General features: G+C 47.8%; 1 long non-coding RNA gene across 1 annotated transcript in view; it reads right to left on the bottom strand.

Annotated features, from left to right (window-relative positions):
• Window positions 1–3953: 3953 nt before the first annotated feature.
• The window catches only part of LOC139262111 (uncharacterized), a 68129-nt gene continuing 50991 nt past the window's right edge, over window positions 3954–21091 (bottom strand). The window contains exons 5-6 of the long non-coding RNA XR_011592903.1: window positions 4607–4687; window positions 3954–4248 (exon numbers count right to left, since the gene is read on the bottom strand). This is a non-coding gene — a long non-coding RNA (uncharacterized lncRNA). The remainder of the gene's footprint in view (window positions 4249–4606; window positions 4688–21091) is intronic.

Genomic DNA, 21091 nt, shown 5'->3' with positions numbered 1-21091 from the left:
CTACGAGGGTACGGTGCATGAACTGCCATCTGGATTGTCCCAGGCGATGGCCCCACACTGCTTGGGAGGGAGCTGGCTGGGCAAAATCCTCTGGAACTGGGATGACATCTGAGAGCTATCACATGTCGATGAGGTCTCATGTACCCAGGTTCTTAACAAATTTCCTTCCCTTTTTGAGCCAGGCATTGGAAACTTTTCCGGGGCGAAGGTGCGGATCCACTTGGTCCCAGAGGCACGACCCATTCACCACAAGGTGCGAGTGGTACCTCACATGATGAGGGAGAGAGTGGAAATCGAGCTGGACAGGCAACGCGAGGGCGTCATCTCCCCAGTGGAATTCAGCAAGTGGGCCAGCCCGATTGTTCCAGTACTCAAAAGTGATGGCACAGTCAGGATTTGCAGCGATTATAAAGTAACTATTAATCGTTTCTCGCTACAGGACCAATACCCGCTACCTAAAGCAGACGACCTATTTGCGATGCTGACAGGAGGCAAGACGTTCACCAAACCCAACCTGACTTCGGCCTGCATGACGCAGGAGCTGGAGGAGTCTTCGAAGGGCCTCACCTGCATCAACACGCACAAGGGACTGTTCATCTACAACAGATGCCCATTTGGAATTCGGTCGGCCGCAGCGATCTTCCAGAGAAACATGGAGAGCTTACTCAAGTCGGCACCACGCACTGTTGTCTTTCAGGACGACATATTGGTCACGGGTCGGGACACCGCCGAGCACCTACAAAATCTGGAGGAGGTCCTCCAGCGACTGGATCGCGTAGGGCTGCGGCTGAAGAGGACGAAATGTGTATTCATGGTAATAAGTGGAGTATTTGGGGAGAAAGATCGCAGCGGACGGCATTCAGCCCACAAACGCCAAGCCTGTTTGGCCTCAAATTTGAGCTGGAAACTGATCACAAGCCCCTCACATTCCTGTTCGCTGAAAACAAGGGGATAAATACTAATGCCTCAGCCCACATACAAAGGTGGGCACTCGCGCTATCAGCGTATAACTATACCATCCGTCACAGGCCAGGCACCGAGAACTGTGCGGATGCTCTCAGTCGGTTACCATTGTCCACCACGGGGGTGGAAATAGCGCAGCCTGCAAACTTGTTGATGGTGGCGCAGCCTGCAGACTTGTTGATGATCATGGAAGCATTTGAAAATGATAAATCACCTGTCACGGCCCGCCAGATTAGGACTTGGACCAGCCTAGATCCTCTGCTGTCCCTAGTAAAAAGCTGTACTGCATGGGAGCTGGGCCAGCATCCCCGTTGAAATGCAAGAGCCATCAAGCCATTCCAGCGGCGAAAGGACGAGCTGTCCATTCAGGCAGACTGCCTGTTGTGGGGTAACCGCGTAGTGCTACCCAAAATGGGCAGGGAGACGTTCATCTTGGAGCTCCACAGCACACACCCGGGTATTGTAATGATGAAAGCGATAGCCAGATCGCACGTGTGGTGGCCCAGTATTGACTCTGACTTCGAGTCCTCTGTACGTCAATGCAGCGTATGTGCTCAGTTGAGCAACGCGCCCAGAGAGGCACCACTAAGTTTGTGGTCCTGGCCCTCCAGACCATGGTCAAGGATCCATGTTGACTATGCGGGCCCGTTACTCGGTAAAATGTTCCTGGTGGTGGTGGATGCTTTTTCAAAATGGATTGAATGTGAAATAATGTCGGGAAGCACCGCCACTGCCATCATTGAAAGCCTGAGGGCCATGTTTGCCACCCACGGCCTGTCTGACACACTGGTCAGTGACAACGGGCCATGTTTCACCAGTGCCGAATTTAAAGAACTCATGACCTGCAATGGGATCAAACATGTCACCTCAGCCTTGTTTAAACCAGCCTCCAATGGGCAAGCAGAGCGGGCAGTACAAACCATCAAACAGAGCCTGAAAAGAGTCACAGAAGGCTCACTCCAAACCCGCCTGTCCCGAGTACTACTCAGCTACCGCACGAGACCCCACCGAGAAACTTCTTTACTCAGAGGGTGGTGAATCTCTGGAATTCTCTACCCCAGAAGGCTGTGGAGGTTCAGTCTTTGAGTATATTCAAGACTGAGATCAATAGATTTTTGGATATTAAGGGAATCCAGGGATATGGGAATAGTACAGGAAAGTGGAGTTGAGGTAGAAGATCAGCCATGATCTCATTGAATGGCGGAGCAGACTCGAGGGGCCGAATGGCCTACTCCTGCTCCTAATTCTTATATTCTTAAATGAAAGTAGAATGGAGATGGAATGTCAGAGAAAGTGGAGCAATGCTAATAGTTGTGTAGCACCAGGCTATTTTGAAAATATATAACTTAGATTGAAATAATGCAAATTGTGAACTCAATTTTAGAAGGGTTGCGTGGAAAATTGACAAACCGAATGGTTGCAATTTCCAGGAAGTATGTCACATGTATTTTCTTATGACTTCACTGGAATATTACAATTCATGGCAAAAGAGCAGGGATTCTCCTCATGCCCTGGCTTACATGTGTCCTTCAACAAACACCATCAAAAAGAGTTTCACTTTTCATTCATCCAATTGCTGCTTATGGGATCTTGCTATTCCATTTTCTAACTATCAGTTTCACTGCACTTCAAAGTAATTCACTTTGAGATGGGTCTGATTGGCATGTTAAGGCATTATATAAATGGAAGTTGTTTCTTCGTTCAAAATTACCCTTTTTCAGAAAATGCCATAATTTTTGGATAAATGGTGTCACGTGAAGTGGTTTAAATAACTGGAGAGATTCTGAGATCAAAAATTGTTTTTTTTTGCTGTAAATGGAACTTTTATTTCTACTTATACTTTTTTCAAGTTGCTGAAAATAAGCAAGCTAAAGCACCTTTTTGTAGCATCTTCTGTCCTTATTATCCATACATAATTTACAATGTAGTAGAACTATATACATGCGAGTACAATGGGTCCAAGTGCAACCATTATTAGCCCAAGGTATTTATAAGGGGTAAGCACTAAACCTCATTTTAGATCTAAACTGGTACCATTTCAAAATCTCTCAAGAAGATTAAAGTTGCCCAGTTTGGATTACATCAATTTAAGTTTTAGGTAGATTTTAGATTTGGAAACATTATCGCTCTACCCTTGGGTGTACAATGATCCCATGCCTTGCAACATTTGTGTGCGACACAACAGAACATTATGTCCCATTGTACATCCAGAGTAACATTGTGTGAATCCCACTATAGTTTCCCACCATCATGCTGGGTGGTGAATGACCAGCTTCTGCAGACAATATTTTAACATTTATTTCTATTCTTTGTTGACTTGAAGGGATCTAAACCCCTGGTGCATGAGGTGAGGGGGTGAAATTTGATTCTTGGGATGTATTTCCTTTCTTTGGCAGAATAGGGACATTTGTATGCCAGCCTGTGAATTTAAAGGGCCCTTCTTGAAACTCTTTCAGATACTGACCAACCTACTATGCATTTCTGGCATTTTCTGATTTTATATATTAAAACATTTACATATAGGATTTAATTATTATTTTAAATACTAAAGCTAGTTAGAATTAATTTTCTCAAAGATTTAATTATATTTCTACATATTGAATTCCCCACTAATGTGCAGCACATTTATTATGGGTAAGCTGTATGCTTTATTCAAGTAAAATAAAGCATTCATATTCTGCAGTGGCCGTCATGGTTCCTATGGAAACTCTAATTGCTGCCAAGCCAGTCATGGACCAAACAATCAGCAGCAATAAAACAAAGAGGCTGCTGGATATTGAAATTCAATAATCTCTTTACATACATAAGGACAATAAAAGTTAATTAGCTGTTTAAAAGGACTTACTGCGACAAAACCGATGAGAGAGAATACTTTTTTTTTTAAATTAAGAGAAAACGGAGAGGACAGATTCTGTTTTACACTTTTAATTCAAAATCATTTATTGACAGAGAAAGGAACATAAACTGTGAGAAATAAGTTTGCAGGCCCCATTTCCAAAAGAATCAGTGCATTCCAGAAAGTAAACGGGCGTTTTTAAATGACTTTGGTTTGACGGATTATTAACATACCACCGTTACTGGTTTTAATTCCAGAAAGCATTTGAAGGACTTACAAATATCTAACCTGGCAATGCTCCATAAAGATCAAATGCTGAGGTAATATATAGGAAAACAGTGAAAACCAGGTAAGTAGTGAGCCTTCTGTCTATGACGGTCTATGTCTCCAGCTCTCTGCCCCCTGGTCTTCCAGTGTTCAAGTGAGTCTCTGATTCTCTATCTGAGAACCTGAAAGTATTTAAAAAAGATAGGAAATGCGTAATGAATTCTGTTTTCAATTTCAATGAATTTCTTTGTAGAATTCCTATTTACAGATAGGAAAATATATAACTAGAGTTTGTTATAAAACAGTAAAGTATTGCAAAAATTCAGATTCTGTCATAAACTATAGCAGCTAAGTCCAAATGATTTATCAATGTCATCTGAACTATAAAATGTGGTATTTTAATGTGCTTCAGTCTCTGTTAATCTTTGTAATATATTCATGGGTTTCCTGAGGCTGCTTTATTCTATTCTAGTATTCGTCACAGCCGTGTGCTTGTTTTAAAACAAAATAGGAGTTAAAATTATTTTTATAAAAACTTACAATGAGGAGGTTGGTCTCCACAATTTGCTGGTTGGCCACTGTTTTTTGATTAGGCCTTGTTCCCAGCTGCCCCGGTGCAACCTGTTTCCAGTAAAGAAAGAACCGTTACTATGACAACCATTACAGCTATACAGTACCAAAATGGTCATCATTATATCACATATTGACTGAATTATGGCAATTTTTTTTATATCGGCAACATTTGACTCACTAGAAATATAAATTTACTTAAATTATTATATTTATAGTAGTTATATAAGATAAAGTATGCGATGCATTAGTTTACATGAATATAAACCATGATTGACATATTACTGGTAATGACTTGGTTTGTACTTGGTTTACATTTCAAAATCAATCCTGCAACATATACTGTCAAAGATTACACAGTTCTATAATTCTGCATATCAGTGGTCTCAGCTCCACTTTGCTTTATGAACAATAAATGGGTAACAGAATCACAGATAAATCTGAAGTTCAACCAATACTCTAACATAATATTTTGTGATTTTGATGCTATTTGAAAATTGTTGGAGCCACTACTAGATGCACCTGATGTTAGAACCACCACCTTTTGCCAGTCTAAAATAGACAGGGCATTTGGGGAGGAATTGAGTACTGATGTTTACTTCGCTGCTGCCAAAATTGTATTCAGAACTTTAATATAATCAAATTTGTGAGAGTGGGTGGGGGGGCAGGGACTGGGCAGCACTTCTATTTTTGAAAAAACAACAGGCTTTTGGTCCCTAGTTTACATTTTGAAATTTTCACAAAACTCAACAAATTGCACCAAATGCTGCAAAACAACCGATGGCACCCTAGGTAGTATCCTTGCTCTAGTCCTTCCCAAGTTCCCAGGTTAGGCATTTTTAGACCCTCTACCCCCTACTCTGACACCATTCCTCCTCTCCACCTGGGCTTCCCCAGAATCTTGCAGTAATTCCAGATCAGGATCAGGCTTTTTCAGTAGACTTTTCCCACTTGTGATGAATTACTATTTTTCCCTTCCTTGTGCCCATAAGAACGAAACTCAGCAAAAAGTTACAGAAACAATGGGGGGAAATTTAACCCCACATGAAGGGTGGGAGCAGAGCAGGTCGGTAGGTTAAAATTTCAAAAATCTGCAACCCAACCCCAATCTACCTCGAACACGCCCACTTCTGGTTTTAACGGAGCCAGGTTGGGGTGGTGGGACTAATCTGCTCTCGAGAGGTGGGTCAGTTATTTAAATATGCTAATGAGGCTGTATGCCTCAAATTTTAACAGGCCGGGTTTCCTGGGGTTCGGGAAGCCTGGCAGCTGAAGGGAGGTGAGAACAGCTGGACCTAGCAGGTAAGTGCTTTTCCAGTACTGCTGATGGGCCAGCAGGAGTTGGAGTGATACCGCTGGCCCCTCAAACAAACCTGTTTCCCCCTCCGGGAAGCCCCTATGATCTCTCTCAGCCCACAATCTCCCGCCACATCCTGCGATCTTTTCAGCTTCCCCCCCCCCCCCACCACAATCTCTCCCTATCTCCTCTCTGCTCCCCAGCTCGGGCCTTCCCACGCAGGTCTTTTCACCCGACAGCCATCCAGCCTCTCAATCCAGGAAATGGAGAAAAAATGATTCAAAATTAGTTCGGCAGGACATCCGCATTTCTGGGTTTCCCGACTACTACGACCGCCCCGTACCCTTCCGCCCCACTCCCTAACCACCTCTCCATAAATATTGAGGTCAATGAAATTGTAATTTTAAAAAAAAGGTAAAGGATTACCTAACTACATTCGAAAGAGACTGGTGCACTTCATTAACTTACAAGTGGCACTTCTGCAGTGGAAAACATGTACCGGATGTTACATGCTTACTGAAGCCCATTTATATCCTCAGGGAGGCTGCACATCTATTTCATGCACCATGCAATGTCCTACTTTTCTAATCACTACAGTCTGTCAATAAGTAAAGTGGAATGTTTATGCAAAACTCAACACACAAGTCCATTTAGTAGAAATTAAAGGCCGTTTATTTTTACTTACAAGGGAGAGCAGTTCACACCTGAGTTCCCAACTCAGTCCAACACCCACTCTCTCCGAACAACATTTTGTCAACATATTTATACATTTACTTGATCAACTTAAAATACACACCAGGTGCGGGTGACAGTTATGGTTAACAACATTCAGCAGGTTTTAAGTGTAATCAATTTAAGTGTAATCACGTCTGATCACATCCATTGTTTTTCGGCTGTGACGCGTGTCATGTGTTGTTTGTCACTCTGGACTGATGTGTGCATGTGTGTCCTAATTATATTTCTAAGAATTGATTAAGTAGAAGTCTGTAGCGTGTAAGGTGCAATGTTAATACCTTAATTGCTGAAGGATGGTTTGTCCCACTTCAGCCCCCCCTTTTGGTCCTTGGCTACCCCACCCAAGGCTACCAACTATTATTAAGTCCCACCCTAATTGCGGTGATCAGCCGCTAGGTTAGGGATGCATAGTGCATCTATAGCTAAATAATCCCTGAGTCTTGCATACTCTTCCCAAGCAGCTTTCCCTGCTGCTCTCTGATGGCTTTCACCATTCTCCGGTTTCTGTGTCTCCTGCAAGAGGCGCATGCCATGATAAGGGAGCTCAGTGCTAGCAACAGCTGCACAGCCACTAGGATCTGAGAGATTATATGAATCCAAGTCTGAATGTTCACATTCAGCCCCCAGTTCCATGCTCGGAGGTAACATGGTGTTTCTCGAAGTTCCTTATCTATCTCCTTGCCTGGCACGGCCAGATCATGTTCTAGGACATGATACCGGTTAAGGGTCTACCGAAGATTTTCCTTAATCTCTTTCAGGTCTTCTGGCAGGTGGGGAATTGGAGCCCCTACCGGTTCCCCATGCTGTTGTAATTCTTCTCTGAGCCTGTCAGTGATGTTTAGGGCCACCTGTGTTATGTCTTTAATACTCTTATGAATGACTCCACGAGGTCTAGAATTGTATTTGAGCTGTTGTGACCTTAGTCCCATTTATTGTAACTCCAGAGTGAGACACAAGCATGGTGGGGAGCCTTTTACACTGGGCCCTGCACACCTATGCAGGTGACCTTCAGGTTTCCCACCGCAGTGCCCTCTGGTGGCATACCTTATGTAACTATATAGTTAGTATACATGGTCTACATACACGACATCACTTTCCCCCAAGTCTTTAATGCAAATTGACTCATACATTGACGATGACCTGGGCTTTGCTCTTCCTGGTTGACCATTGGAGGGTCGCTTCTAGCTTGGGTGGGTTGGTAGTGAGATCTCTTGCAAGTGGAGGTCCCAATGGTTTGTGGATGTGAGTCCATGACTACTCCATTCTCCCCCCCACACAGAGATCATGCTAATGGCCCATTACATGCACGTTGCATTCAAGGCAGGACTGGAACTGATGTCCTGGAGGTAACATTTGCTAATGCAGTTTGGGAGTGTTTAAACTAATATGGCAGGGGGATGGGAACATATGCAGCGAGACAGGGCAAAGTAATATGGAGTCAGAAACAGATGGTAGAAAGGTAAAAAGCAATAGTGGAAGGCCGAGTAAATAATGGCAAGAAACAAAAAGGGCCACACTACATCATAATTCTAAAAGGACAAAGGGTGTTTAAAAAAACAAGCCTGAAGGCTTTGTGTCTTAATGCAAGGAGTATCCGTAATAAGGTGGATGAATTAACTGTGCATATAGATGTTAACAGATATGATGTGATTGGGATTACAGAGACATGGCTCCAGGATGATCAGGGCTTGGAACTCAACATCCAAGGGTATTCAACATTCAGGAAGGATAGAATAAAAGGAAAAGGAGGTGGGTTAAAGAGGAGATTAATGCAATAGTTAGGAAGGACATTAGCTTGGATGATGTGGAATCTATATGGGTAGAGCTGCAGAACACCAAAGGGCAAAAGTGGGAGTTGTGTACAGACCTCCAAACAGTTGTAGTGATGTTGGGGAGGGCATAAAACAGGAAATTAGGGGTGCATACAATCAAGGTGCAGCAGTTATCATGGGTGACTTTAATATGCATATAGATTGGGCTAACCAAACTGGAAGCAATACGGTGGAGGAGGATTTCCTGGAGTGCATAAGGGATGGTTTTCTAGACCAATATGTCGAGGAACCAACTCGGGGGGAGGCCATCTTAGACTGGGTGTTGTGTAATGAGAGAGGATTAATTAGCAATCTCGTTGTGCGAGGCCCCTTGGGGAAGAGTGACCATAATATAGTGGAATTCTACATTAGGATGGAGAATGAAACAGTTAATTCAGAGACTATGGTCCAGAACTTAAAGAAGGGTAACTTTGAAGGTATGAGGCGTGAATTGGCTAGGATAGATTGGCGAATGATACTTAAGGGGTTGACAGTGGATGGGCAATGGCAGACATTTAGAGACCGCATGGATGAACGACAACAATTGTACATTCCTGTCTGGCATAAAAATGCAAAAGGGAAGGTGGCTCAACCATGGCTATCAAGGGAAATCAGGTATAGTATTAAAGCCAAGGAAGTGGCATACAAATTGGCCAGAAATAGCAGCGAACCCGGGGATTGGGAGAAATTTAGAACTCAGCAGAGGAGGACAAAGGGTTTGATAAGGGCAGGGAAAATAGAGTACGAGAGGAAGCTTGCAGGGAACATTAAAACGGACTGCAAAAGCTTCTATAGATATGTAAAGAGAAAAAGGTTAGTGAAGACAAACGTAGGTCCTCTGGAGTCAGAATCAGGGGAAGTCATAATGGGGAACAAAGAAATGGCAGACCAATTGAACAAGTACTTTGATTCAGTATTCACTAAGGAGGACACAAACAACCTTCTGGATGTTAAAAGGGGTCAGAGGGTCTAGTAAGAAGGAGGAACTGAGGGAAATCCTTATTAATCGGGAAATTGTGTTGGGGAAATTGATGGGATTGAAGGCCGATAAATCCCCAGGGCCTGATGGACTGCATCCCAGAGTACTTAAGGAGGTGGCCTTGGAAATAGCGGATGCATTGACAGTCATTTTCCAACATTCCATAGACTCTGGATCAGTTCCTATGGAGTGGAGGGTAGCCAATGTAATCCCACTTTTTAAAAAAGGAGGGAGAGAGAAAATAGGGAATTATAGACCAGTCAGCCTGACATCGGTAGTGGGTAAAATGATGGAATCAATTATTAAAGATGTCATAGCAGCGCATTTGGAAAGAGGTGACATGATAGGTCCAAGTCAGCATGGATTTGTGAAAGGGAAATCATGCTTGACAAATCTTCTGGAATTTTTTGAGGATGTTTCCAGTAGAGTGGACAAAGGAGAACCAGTTGATGTGGTATATTTGGACTTTCAGAAGGCTTTCGACAAGGTCCCGCACAAGAGATTAATGTGCAAAGTTAAAGCACATGGGATTGGGGGTAGTGTGCTGACGTGGATTGAGAACTGGTTGGCAGACAGGAAGCAAAGAGTAGGAGTAAATGGGTACTTTTCAGAATGGCAGGCAGTGACTAGTGGGGTATCGCAAGGTTCTGTGCTGGGGCCCTAGCTGTTTACATTGTACATTAATGATTTAGACGAGGGGATTAAATGTAGTATCTCCAAATTTGCGGATGACACTAAGTTGGGTGGCAGTGTGAGCTGCGAGGAGGATGCTATGAGGCTGCAGAGTGACTTGGATGGGTTAGGTGAGTGGGCAATTGCATGGCAGATGAAGTATAATGTGGATAAATGTGAGGTTATCCACTTTGGTGGTAAAAACAGAGAGACAGACTATTATCTGAATGGTGACAGATTAGGAAAAGGGGAGGTGCAACGAGACCTGAGTGTCATGGTACATCAGTCATTGAAGGTTGGCATGCAGGTACAGCAGGCGGTTAAGAAAGCAAATGGCATATTGGCCTTCATAGCGAGGGGATTTGAGTACAGGGGCAGGGAGATGTTACTACAGTTGTACAGGGTCTTGGTGAAAGTTGTTGAGGCCAATTCACTAAATATATTCAAAATGGAGTTAGATGTAGTCCTTTCTACTAGGGGAATCAAGGGGTCTGGCGAGAAAGCAGGAATGGGGTACTGAAGTTACATGTTCAGCCATGAACTCATTGAATGGCAGTGCAGGCTCGAAGGGCCGAATAGCCTACTCCTGCACCGATTTTCTATGTTTCTGTGTTTCTAAGTTCATCACATGGGTTTTACATTTACATCTTGGTACATTTGTTGGGTGGATTACAGTTGCGTTTCTTTTTGTGTGGTACATTTACATGATCAGTACAGGTATCTTAGTACAGGTACACAAGGACAGTCTAGTCCCAGCACGGCCGGATGAGATCTGGGTCGTCTGGTGGCGGCGCAGCGCCCCATGCTAGTGGGTCTGTGGGCGAGTGGAGCTCATTTGGCTCGAGTTGTCGGAGCTCAGGGTTCTTGCCATTACTCCTAGTGTCAGGCAGACCCAAAGACAGCTGATGTGTCTGTGACCTCCCTGTCCTTTTCCCTTGCACAGTGTCACTGCTGCTCCCGGGAAGCGGTCTGAGCGAGTGAGCGTTTCGTCTAAGCGACGGTGGGGCTGCCTCGTCTTGTCTAGCAGTTTGCAGGAGACTGCTGACTCGCTTTCGTTGAGGGCACCATTGTGAGCACTCTCTAGTTTGGGATCCTGGCTGATACAGGTCCCGTTCGGAGGAGCCGTTGCTGGTGACCCTTCGCTCTTGGGCATTCCGTGGTGGCGAGTGGGTTTGTGGGCTGCGCCTTTTCCACCCGGGTGGTGGGCGACGGTAGCTGACTGTGAGCATAGGCGCAGTTTACTGTTTCTGGCCTGTGGCGGTTCATGCCATTGGGTGCCTGCAATGTTAAACCGATCTAAGGCAGTGTATCGCTATCGGTGTCTCTGCTCTCCGGGGATCGTTTACTCTGCGGCTTGTCTACTTCTGTCAGCTGTGGGGACACTTTATGATACATCGTTCTGGTCCCGGGGATGCACGCTACAGCATTGGGTAACCCGCTGGGCCTGTATACGACCGTTCGGTGTTCGCTCGCTACATTGGCTGATTGCAATTTGCACCCGACATCGCTCAACAACATTTTGCTCGTTACAGCTGGACTTTTACATTGGTTACCAATTTCAAGCAGTTCATTCAAAATTGACAGGTTGCTGGCCTCCTTTAAAATGGCCTTACTACTTTTACCCCAATCATCTTCCTCGCATGCAACCACGTGTCGTTGCTCCATTAGCGCTGCACCTCGTGGTTTGGACGCCATCTTTTCCCTGTCCATGATGTCGACTGCCGTGATCTTCTTTCCCAGGGATTCTGCCACTGAAGCTGGGAAGGCGCCCTTGGATCCAATCTTCCTCCCTAGGAGTCCTGCCACTGAAACCAGGAAGGTGCGTTTGGGTCGTCTCCGCCGGATCATCGCCACGCAATCGCGATGAGCGGTCTGTGCCTCGGGGCTGCGTGGATCTGCTTCACAGCTCTTTTGCACACTCGCTGGAGGTGGCCCTTTGTGCTGCAGCCTTTCCACACATCGTCTCTGAACTGACACTGATGAGCCCTGTGATTACCCCCACAATGCCAGCATGGTGCTACTTGGCTTACGTTTGCACCCCTCGGCAGACTCTGAGTTAAAGGACTCGGGAGCCTGTATGCTCTGGCCTGGGCAGATTCACATTCAACAGTTCTGCCTGTGAAAGGCGCCATTTTATTTACATTACTTGCCGGGTTTGAGTCCTGAGAGTGAGTCATCATCTGCTTGGAGCTGCAGCTTTAGGTCATGAACGCCTGGCTGATGCTGATGGCTTTCTGCAGAGTGACAGTGGTTTCGGCAGACAGTAGCCTGAAGAAAGGCCTCATGACCGATGCCAATTATGAAGACGTCCCGCAACACATCGGCGAGGGATGTACCGAATTCACACGGTCCTGCCAGCCTCCTGAGGTCATAGAAAATAGGTGCAGGAGTATGCCATTCGGCCCTTCGAGCCCTTCGGCAGCGTACTTCGCGCTCGGGGCGGCGGTGTGAATAAAATCGATGCCTGGCCATGAGGATGCTCTCCTTCAGTTTGAGTTAGTCCCGAATTAGCACTTTCAGCTCCTCGTATGACTTGGTTGTTGTTTTCTCTGGTGCAAGCAAGTCCCTGACGAAGCTATAGACCGCGGGCCCACAACTGGTCAACAAGATAGCTCTGCGCTTATCTGCCAGCGTGGCCTACCAGGCTGTTTACTATGAAATATTGGTCGAGCCACTCCGTAAAGGCTTCCCAATCTTCACCTGAAAACTTTTCTAATGCACCGTTAGTCATTTTTGTGTGCAAGTTCGTAATCTCGTCGCCAGTTCTTATATCTTTAATAATCTTATGAATGACTCCACGAGGTCTAGTATTGTACTTGAGCTGTTGTGACCTTAGTCCCATTTATTGTAATTCCAGAGTGAGGCACAAGCATGGTGGGCAGCCTCTTATATTGGGCCCTATGCAGGTGACCCTCAGGTCTCCCACCGCAGTGCCCTCTGGTGGCACACCTTATGTGACTATACAGTTAGTATACATGGTCTACATACACGACAACTTGTTCCCTGGGGTGGATATATACCATTCGGCCATGTCCAATGTTTACTGGGATTCGGGCTTTAAAGCAGAAGTTGAGCATGGTTATGTTACATTCTAACCCAGCATAGTCATAGGTGATTTCGGTTATAACCACACAGTATTCCCCTTTTCCTCGGTAAGCGGAGCGAGTCTGCTGATGGTCTACATGAGACACTTCCAGCACACACCCATCTGTTTGGTTGAACCAACACCCATCTTTGCCCGCGGTTCCTACTGGGCGAGGGCAGATGCTGAGGCTATCTTTGCAACGGCAACCGATTAGGGCGACCCCCTTTATAGTCCCATTTCTACGAATGGCATACTGATCTATGGGAAATTATTGAAGGTACTCATCCCCCCAGATCAGCCCCAGATTCTGGATCTCGTATTGTGGGTAGGGGATCACGTCCTTGGCTAATGCTGGGATCAAGAGAATCATGGCCACTAGCTGTCAGTGCGAGTTCACACACCCTTGGACCACAGGATATAACCTTGTCAGTCCTTTCAGTGTACATGTATCTAAAGCCCCAGGCAGCTGTGCAATGTCATGAAGGTGGGTACTGTTTATCCAGTTGGGCACCTTGCCCCTTTGGATCTGATCCAGGTTGTGTCTTACTTGCCCGATCATCCAGTTACTATAGGAGTGTCATCATACTCTCGGTCAATCAACCGGTTGATGGTGGCCTCGTGTCCTTCTATTACCGTGATCCCCATTAATAAATCCTGGACTGTCCGTTCCCCAAGCTCCACCCCAGTTTGGGTGGCCTGGTTGTCCTTTTGTAGCAGGGTTTTCAACACCCCTTTCAAGTGCTCTGCCCTGGCCTGGACACCCTGTATGTCGAGGGCATTGACAAGAGATGCCCCTGTGTTTACTCCGGTTAGAATGTCGTTGACTAGTCCTCACTTATGTTGATGGAGTTCCTCTGAGTATCCCCTGAAGCGGGATGCCCCTGTGGCATCTGTGGCTTCCCTCAGCACCGTGAATAATAATTTCTCATACAGCTTACGCAGTCTTACTTGGTAATCCTAACTCTGTTAAGTTTACTATAACAGGCACAATCTTGTCATGTACATTGTCATACAATTCCGTACCCTCTGCCCTTAAGACTATTCCACTCGGGGAACCTGGCATCAATTCACGGTAATGTAACAGCTCGGGTGGAGTGGTGACGGGCGGGGCGGTAGTTGCTAGCCACACGTCGACCCACTTCACTCTTAACACGGGGGCGGACAAGACCCATCTTCGTTTTCACAGTTAGAGATAAATCGGACCCTTATCTTTCTTGACCATACACATATTGTGACTGCTTGGAAAGCATTGTGCGGTAGCTTAAATGGGTCCATAAAGTCTTTCATATACTTTAGCAAGAATGGCTCTCTCATTCGTATACTGTGCAAAGGACAATACATACATATGGTTCAGTTTTTCAGTACAAATATATCCATCAGATTTTGACTAGGTCTTCCACATCCATGTATTGAAGCACCATCGTAGTTTGGCAGCCATCCTGTCTGCCCGGGCTGGAAGATCATGTATATTCTGACTTTGTTGGGGCCTATGTGTCGGCTGTAGTCCGGGTCATTTGGGTCTTCACCGTCATCCGCATACACCTGGCCTAGCAGCAGTAGCATTTTCTATTACGCCTCCTATCCCTCGACCAAGAGAAGGCGTTCGACAGGGTGGATCACGACTATCTGCTCGGAACTCTGCGCGCTTTCGGGTTCGGGACGCATTTCATCGCCCGGATCCGACTGTTGTACGCCGCCGCGGAGTGTCTGATTAAGGTTAACGGGTCCTTGACGGCGCCCCTTCGCTTTAGGAGAGGGGTGCGCCAGGGATGCCCCATGCTTGGCCAGTTATACGCCGTTTGCGTGGAGCCTTTCCTGCGCCTCTTGCGGACGAGGTTGACGGGACTGGCTCTGCAAGGGCCGGGCGTGGAGGTCGTCCTCTCGGCTTACGCCGATGACGTGCTCCTCGCGGTAGAGGATCCCGCTGACCTGCGGAGGATGCGTGAGTGCCAGGAGATTTACTCGGCCGCGTCCTCCGCCAGGATCAACTGGGAGAAATGTTCCGGACTCCTGGTGGGTCAGTGGCGGGTGGACTCCCTGCCGGAGGAGCTCAGGCCTTTTGCCTGGAGCACGACCCATCTCCTCTATCTGGGAGTCTACCTTAGCCCCGACGAGGGAGCCTGGCCGGCGAACTGGAGGTCAAGGTCGCCGCTCGCCTAGGGCGCTGGACAGGACTGCTCCGAGTGCTGTCCTACAGGGGTCGAGCGCTAGTCATAAACCAGCTGGTGGCCGCAATGTTGTGGTACCGGCTGGTCACTTTGACCCCTCCCCCTGCGTTTGTCGCCAAGATACAGAAGAAGCTGGCGGACTTCTTCTGGAACAACAGGAAGCACTGGGTCTCTGCTGCGGTCTTGAGTCTCCCGCTTGAGGAGGGCGGTCAGTCGTTGGCGTGCGTCAGCGCCCAGCTCGCGACTTTCCGTCTTCAGACCCTGTAGAGATACCTTTACGTCGAGCCCCCTCCTAGGTGGTGTGCTCTGGCGAGGTATTTCTTCCGCCAGCAGCGCAACCTCAATTATGACACGCAGCTCCTGTTTGTGAACTTGGGGGGTGTCAGAACCGCCCTCCGGGAGCTGCCTGTCTTTTACAGGGAACTCATCAGGGTCTGGAACAAAGTCTCCACCAAGCGCAGCTCTCCGCCGGCTGGAGTGGCGGCCGTCCTGCAGGAGCCGTTGCTCGGGAATCCGTACCTCCACGACCGAGGTTTTATGTGGCGGTCGGAAGAGAGGGCTGTGGCAGGTGAGGTGACCAGGGTCAGGGACCTGCTCGATGGCGGAGGAGCGGGCTGGATGGCGCCAGACACGCTGGCGCGGCGCCTAAATTCTGCCAACGTCCGCCACGCAGCCGATGCCATCGAGTCGCTAAAAACAGCTCTGGGCCCTGACTCCGTTAGGTGCATCGAGGAGGCTCAAGCACGTGGGGAGATCCCGTCCGAACTGACCCCCGTCCGGACGGAATTCCTCATCGGCGCCAAACCCCGGAACCTCCCTCGGGGGCCGGCGCCTCACAACTTGAGCCGCCTCGGGGAAATCCCCTCCGTGCCTTTCAGTTCCGCGCGGAGGGGTTTCTTGTACGGGCTGCTCCTGCACACTCTCAACTTTGCCATCCTCGCCTACCGTCCGGACACGCCATGGCGTACCATCTTGCCGTCCGGAGGAGGCGGGGGTCCCCGATGGAGGGCCCTCTACGCAGGGGTCCTCCCACTATTCATCGGGGACTTGGCCTGGAGGGTGGTGCACGGAGCAGTGCCGTGCAACAAATTTTTAAGCCGGTTCACGGACTCCCAGGCCGCCTGCAATTTCTGCGGTCTGGAGGAGTCCGTGTTCCATGTTTTTATTGAGTGCACGAGGTTGCAGCCCCTGTTCCATTATTTGAAGGGGCTGCTCCTGAAATTCTGGCTGCACTTCAGTCCCACTCTCCTGATCTTTGGGCACTCTGTGCGGAGGGGAGCAGGTAGGTCCGAAGGCCTCCTCGTAGGACTGCTCCTGGGCACGGCCAAGGGTGCCATTAGCCGGTCCAGGCAGTGGGCGGTCGAGGTGGTCGTTCAACCTGACTGCCTGTCTCTCTTCCGCTCTTACATCCGGTCCAGGGTGTCCTTGGAGATGGAGCACGCGGTGTCCACCGGTACGCTCGCGGCCTTCCGCGAGAGGTGGGCACCGGAGGGACTGGAGTGCATCATCACGCCCGGCAACCAAATTTTAATTTGATTTTACGTTTTAAAGTTTAATTTTTTAATTGTCGGTGCTTTTAGTGTCCCCCTTCCCTTTTATAGGGGGCACTGGGGAAAAATTGTGATTTTAGTGCCCAAAAAAAAACCAAAAAAAAAAAGAAAAACACAAAAAAAAAGGAAAAAAAAGGGCCTTGTAAATGTCTGGTGTGTCACCCAGGTAGGGTGGCACGGTTTAATGTCTTTTGTTTTTGCAGATAAACTCCAAAAGAGTTTCTATTACGCCATCTTGTAAAGACAAAGGGTGTATGCCCTGAGGCTGTCCACTACAGATCAGTTGGTTTCAGCTGGGACCAATGTTTCCAATGCCCTTATCCTCCCATATCCACGCATGCGCAGGTTTCATCACTTTCAAGATTTGGTATGGCCCGATCCACCGAGGAGTGAACCCTGTTCGTCCTGGTAGTCCCTTGGCCATTACCTTTTCTCCTCATCATTACAGGCAGTCCCTCGGAAACGAGGAAGACCTGCTTTCACTCCCAAAGTGAGTTCTTTGATGGCTGAACATCAAAGAACTTTGAGGGTGTCCTTATAACGTTTCCGCTGTCCTCCTTTGGCTTGTTGACCATGAAGGAGCTCTGCATAAGGCATTTGCTTAGGGAGTCTCGTGTCTGACATGCGAATTATGTGGCCTGCCCCGCGAAGCTGATCGAGTGTGGTCAGTGCTTCAATACTGGGGATGTTAGCCTGGTCGAGGACACTGATGTTGGTGCGCCTGTCCTCCCAGGGACTGATGTTGGTGTGCCTGTTCTCCGACTTGCTGCACGTCTGCCGGGGATTCAAAGTCCTCATCATGATCCCTACATTCCTCTTGCTCCCTGACTTCCTGTCTCATATCTTTTAATTATTTGCTTAATTCCATTACGTACTGTCTGATTCGGTCCCATAATAGTCCCAGATCCGGTCCTCCCGAAATTATACCCTCAGGTATTTTCATGGCACGTCCTGTCATCAGCTCGTAGGGTGTTAGCCCTGTAGTCCAATTTGGGGTTGCGTGCAATCTAATTAATATTGTGGGTAACAATTCCAGTCAGGATTGCCTGGTTTCCTGTATGGCCTTGGCCAGTAAAGTTTTAAGAGTCCGATTCATTCTCTCTACCATCCCTAAACTTTAGGGCTGGCTCAGAATGTGGAACTTTTGTTTAATGCCCAGAGTCTTACAGACTACCTTTATTACTTTCCCGGTGAAATGAGTTCCCTGGTCTGAGTCAATCTGTGCGGGTATTCCTCAACGCGGAATCACCTCCTCAGCCAGTATTGGCATGACTGTGGTCGCAGTACAGTTGCGAACTGTGAATGCTTCCACCCACCGTGTGAATTGATCTATTATTACTAGAAAATATTTCCTTCCTCGAGAGTTTGGTAGTGGCCCTGTAAAAGCAATTTGCAGATTTTCCCATGGTCCCTGAGGGCGGGGCTGATGGGCCATCCAGATCTTTACAGCCTTTCCAGGGTTGTGTTGGGCGCATGTAATACATTGTTGACAGTATTTGGCTACCCATTGGCCATGGCCGGCCACCACCAATCCCGATCAATACTAATAGTTACAGCATTACATCCGTGGTGATTGATCTCGTGATGCAGTTCCATCAACATATGTCAAATGCATTCAGGTGCAATCTTGCAACCATCTCGCCTCCATATGGAGTCTGAACCACGGGCCCTGCCCGTGTCCTTCCACTCCTCTTTTTCACTTGTATCTTCCTGTAGTTTCGTTACATCTATAACCGTCTTCCCCAAGTGCCAGGGTGCTTATGGGTTCTGGGTCGAGGGCTTTGGACTCTGCGGCCCGTCGGGCTGCGTGGTCCACTGCCTCATTTCCTTTTTGTATCTCATCCACTATTTGTTGGTGAACCTTCACCTTTATCACTGCCGCTTGGGCAGGTTTACTAGCAGCATCTAATAGCAGCCTAAATACGGCTCCATTGCTTGATGGCCTCGCCCCCTGAGGTGACGAACCCTCATCTTCCCCAGGCGGTCATGTAGTCATGTACCATGCCAAAGGCGTAGCGGCTATCCAAATAGATATTGACCCGTTTTCCCTCGGCTTGTTTGAGGGCTTCGGTCAGTGCGGTCAATTCTGCCACCTGTGCCAATAGTCCTCCCTCTAAAGCTCCATTCAATATGGCCTCTAGGCTCTGATTTACTACAGCCCATCAGGTATGGGGGACTCCATCTATATATTTTCAGGACCTGTCTACATACAACACCAGATCGGGATCGTCTAAGGGTACCTCACCTATGTTCCCCGGGGTATCTTCCCAGTCGAGTGGATGGCACCCATGTGGTTCCCCCGTGGCCAGAATTCTTTCTGCTGAGTTCTAACCGGTGTCCCTCACTATCTTTACCGAGTCATCCCGGGATAACAGAACGGCTTCCCATTTCGCCCTCCGGACGTTGGAGACGGCTCGGAGTTTTCCCGTGTTTAACATTTCTACTAGAATGTGTTTCATATGTAACACGATATCTCTGGTCATTACTACGGGTGCACTAACTTTCACTGCCCATGTTGCGCAATTTAGTGCTGCTACACATCTGGACAGTCCCACCGCCACCAACGACTCTTGGGCTGAATAGTAGGTGACGGGTCTTTGCCGGTCACCGTGGGCTTAGGTGACCATGGCTCCACAGAAACTTCCCTGGTAATCACAGTAAATATGGAATGGTAGCTCCATGTTGGGCAGTCCTAGAACCGGGGCGGACATGAGGACTTTCTTTGGGTTCACTTTAAACCCGGATCTCCGGAGCACCTCTGGGACTTCTACGAGTGCCCCGGTGTGTCCTTTTGTGCTTTCGGAGGCTATCAATAAGTCATCTACATATTGTAGGACAGTACTCTTGCAGGGAGTCAGGTCTACATTCTCCAACATCGGCTCACAGTCCAGTGGAATATGGCCGGTCTGTTATGGAATCGCTGTGGTACCCTGGTCCACGTGTACTGCTGTTCTCCTAAGGTGAAGGCAAACTTATTTTCTGATTCTCGGGAAAGGGCTACTAACTAGAATCCATTGGCTATGTCTAATACGGTAAAGATTTTATGTTCGGGTTTTAGACCATTAAAAATGGTCGTTGGACCGGCTACTATGGGGTGTTCCCGTGACGTGATCTTATTCAGCGCAGTGTAGTCAATAGTCAGTCGGTCTGATCTGTCTGGCTTCTTGATGGGCCACACTGGCGAGTTAGTTGTGACCACCGTTTCCCTTAGTACTCCGTCGGCCACCAGGTCCCGGATGATCCGGGCAACCACCTCGCGGGCCTTGGGTCATATGGGATACGGTTTATGCACCTTTTGTTCTGGAGGCAAGACGTTTACCAAGCTCAATCTGACTTCAGCCTACTTGACGCAGGAGCTGGAGGAGTCTTCGAAGGACCTCACCTACATCAACACGCACAAGGGTCCACGAGTCCACAGTCCTGTTTTGATGTTGCCCATACCTCCCCGAGATATGAGCAAATCATTCCCATCTCCTTTCTTTAGACCAGTCCCAGGTGAAGGACTGTATGCTGCCAACGTGAGCATGATTCTCTAGCTTGTTACAGCCCCACAAGGTCATCCTTTCTCCACCCGAACAATCTTTCCACGTTATCTTTCTTTCCCTGGGGTCTATTAGTGCCCTCAGTTGGTCTAATAGGTTGATTCCTAAAATAGTTCCTTCAGGATTATTACACACCTAGAACTGGGCTGGGATTAATATCCCTGCCACCTCTGGGACCATCACTTCACTTTGTAGTACCCGGGTCGTGGTTTCACCTACTCCCTGTATCAATAGTGATCGCCTAATAGTTGGCAGAGGTATATCTGTTATCAAGACTGACGCTCCCGTGTCATCTAACATGTCACACTGCCGGCCCCCTAACAACACAGTGACGTGAATTTTGGGATCATTGTCAGTCCTCATGGGGGGCCTATGGCTTCATTCAGTGGCCATTGTTTTTATGACTTTTCTGGGGTGAAGGTGCGGATCCACTTGGTCCCAGAGGCACGACCCATTCACCACAAGGCGTGAGTGGGACCTCACATGATAAGGGAGAGAGTGGAAATCGAGCTGGGCAGGCTACAACGCGAGGGCATCATCTCCCCAGTGGAATTCAGCGAGTGGGCCAGCCCGATTGTTCCAGTACTCAAAAGTGATGGCACGGTCAGGATTTGCA

This window comes from Pristiophorus japonicus, chromosome 4 (assembly GCF_044704955.1).
Source record: "Pristiophorus japonicus isolate sPriJap1 chromosome 4, sPriJap1.hap1, whole genome shotgun sequence".
NCBI classification, from domain to species: Eukaryota; Metazoa; Chordata; class Chondrichthyes; family Pristiophoridae; genus Pristiophorus; species Pristiophorus japonicus.
Note: the sequence above shows the minus strand (reverse complement) of the source record. Positions and strands in the feature narration are given on the sequence as shown.